This window comes from Cavia porcellus, unplaced genomic scaffold (assembly GCF_034190915.1).
Source record: "Cavia porcellus strain 051 isolate PalLab524CR breed Dunkin Hartley unplaced genomic scaffold, mCavPor4.1 scaffold_40, whole genome shotgun sequence".
NCBI classification, from domain to species: Eukaryota; Metazoa; Chordata; class Mammalia; order Rodentia; family Caviidae; genus Cavia; species Cavia porcellus.
In genome coordinates, this window is record NW_026947523.1 from 5,037,987 (window position 1) to 5,040,591 (window position 2,605).

The 2,605-nt window shown below is 54.5% G+C and overlaps 1 long non-coding RNA gene across 2 annotated transcripts in view; it reads left to right on the forward strand.

Moving 5' to 3' along the window:
* LOC134474877 (uncharacterized) overlaps window positions 1–1,449 on the forward strand; it is a 28,392-nt gene extending 26,943 nt beyond the window's left edge. For both annotated transcript variants that reach the window (XR_010045772.1, XR_010045771.1), the window contains one exon: window positions 1,345–1,449. This is a non-coding gene — a long non-coding RNA (uncharacterized LOC134474877). The remainder of the gene's footprint in view (window positions 1–1,344) is intronic.
* Window positions 1,450–2,605: the final 1,156 nt, after the last annotated feature.

The following is a 2,605-nucleotide window of genomic DNA, read 5'->3' on the forward strand; positions in this document are numbered from 1 at the left end:
GTGAGTATAGTGCAGGGTGATGCGTGTGCGTGCGTGTGTGCGTGCGTGCGTGCATATGTGTGTACATGCGTGTGTGCGAGCGTTTGAAGGGCCGGAAGGAATACAGAGCATCCAAAGGCTCTCAGCACTGAAGATCTTTAAGATAAGAGAGACACCAATGAGGTAGCAGACAGCTCCTGTGTGTGCTGAGCAGCGCACCCAGCATTTTCTATGTGCTCTTTATGCACTTTTTATGTCTTTCAAGCTCTTTGCCATTCATTGCATGACTCCTGTAATCAGAAAAATGTGTTGCTTTTTTTTTTTTTTAGCATAAATCATGATCCCTGAATAACAACTTCCATGCCAGACTAAGACACCTTTGGCCAGGGACCCGTCCACCTTTCAGGAGAGGCTCCTCCCTAAAAGCTGGGTCCAGCAGCTGCCACCAGGCCCACAACGCAGAGGAATGAACTTAATTAAACCCCTGAATCCCAGGAGCCCCTGCCTGGTCTGTCCTCAGCAGCTACTTGGTGGCCAGCAGGGTAGAGTCCAAGACGCCAGGCTCTCGACTGTCAGCCAAGGCCTGACCCCTGGATGGTTCAGCATGAACTTGGCCAAGTGTCCCCCTCACTCCCTCTGTGCCTCAGTTTCCCCTTCTGTAAAATGGCCAAGATATCAGTCCCCACCTCCTGTGCAGATCAGGAAGAGAAAGAAATAGGGGAGTCAACAAACCAACACTCCCCCCAGCCCCGTGCGCACAGTAGGCACTCAGCACATTGGGGTTCCTTCGTCCTACCTACCGGGTATAACTCACTGCTTGCTAGATGGGGTGTGCTTCATTAGCGCTGCAGACGGGTGGCCCCCTGAAAAGAGCTCTTATGAGTAAGTCCTCTGGGCTCGGCCCCCAAAGCGGCACGGGAAAAGAATAAAGAAAGAATCCGGGGAAGGGACAAAGTCCCGCAGGTCAGAGGGGGAAGGGGAGTCGTGGCCCAAAGGGCTTAAGCTGGGGACAATGAGCCGGCTGAGCTGCCCAGGCCGCCGCTCTGAGCCTAGAAGAGCTCTTTTCTTGTTTAAAGCCTTAAAGAGCTATTAAGTGGGGCAAATCGCTGGTAAAACAGCTGGAAAGCTACAGCAATTTAACCAGCCCATTGCCCCCATCCCGACGCTGCATGCGGGCGGGACAGGCCCACGCTGCCCGCCGCTGTCCGGGCGGGCCGAGAGGACTGAGCAGGACCCTTCCTGGCCCCTGCAGCAGCCGGCTTTATCCAGCAAAGCTGCATTTCCACCCGCCCGCCCCTCCCCCTCCTCTGTCTCTCTTTTAAGTGAGCAGACCGAACTCTAATTTCCCCTCTTTTCTCTCCCCAGCCCCCCTGAATCAGCCCATTCTTTCATTATGTGAAACTGATGAAGGCCTCGCAGAGCCCCTGCTCAGGAACAGGGCCCTTAAATAAAACATGTTTCATTGATCAACTTCAAAAAGTCTTTGCCGGGGTTGGAGGGGGAGAGGGAGGAGGTGGCGGGGTTCGGGGGAGCGGGGAGGGAGGGTCTCCCAGGCCGCCCCCAGGGGGAGGGGGCTGCGGCAGTCGGGTGACAGCCGGGAAGGAGGGGGCCTGCGCGATGTGTGCTTCTGTCCCCGGCATCCATTTGTTTGCTTAGCGGGCCAGCAAGTCTGCAGGCGCTGGAGCCCGCGGCCTCAAGCCCCTCCGTTCACCACAGAGAACCGGAAAAGACGGCTGGATTGCTTTAAGATTTTTATTTTATTTTTTTCTTAATCTCCCCCACAAATAAAAATTTTGGCCAACCCAGTGGAGCTCACGCTGCAGCGCAGTCCCCGGGAGCCATGCGGCTGCAAGCTTCCAGCATCGCTGACGTCCACTCTGGAAGTGTCGTGCAATCCTGAGAGCTGAGGGCAGAGGTTAGGGCAGCTCAGCCCAAGGAAAGCAGAACCCTCGTCAACAAATCCTTGGTCAGCACCTCCCAGTGCCAGGGGCCTGTATAGCTTCCTTTCCTTGGCTTTAAAAATCATGTAGCTTGCAAGAGCCGTGAATGTCAGTTGTAAAACCATCTCATTACACACTGTGGGGACAGCACAAAGTCGGGACCCAGGGGGACCTCTCAGTGCCAGCCAGGAAGAAACTGCCACTAGCATTCAGATGCACCGCCCTTTGAGATTTCTTCACACACACACACACACACACACACGCGTGCACACACACGCGTGCACACACACACACAAGCAGAGAGGCTTCTCCAGTTTGCCACAAACATGAGATCACAAACAAACCATCCCAGACAGAGGGCCAGAGTCACAGTCACAGACCGACAGACCCACACAGTCTGGCACACAATACCTGCCACAGACCCTGTTTTCAAAGTTGGCTTTGTCATGGCGGAGCAGGGACACCTCCTGACGCTTGGATGGCTCCATGTTTGTATTCTCTTGTGTTTGTGCCTTAATTTACCCAGCCACCTCCTCCCAGAAGATGCCAAGGTCGTCCTCTGAGCAGATGTTGGTATCATAGACCACACTCCTATAACGATCCCAGGAATGCTACACGCACCTCTGTGTGTGTGTGTGTGTGTGTGTGTGTGTGTGTGTATGTGTGTGTGTGCACGGGTATGTATG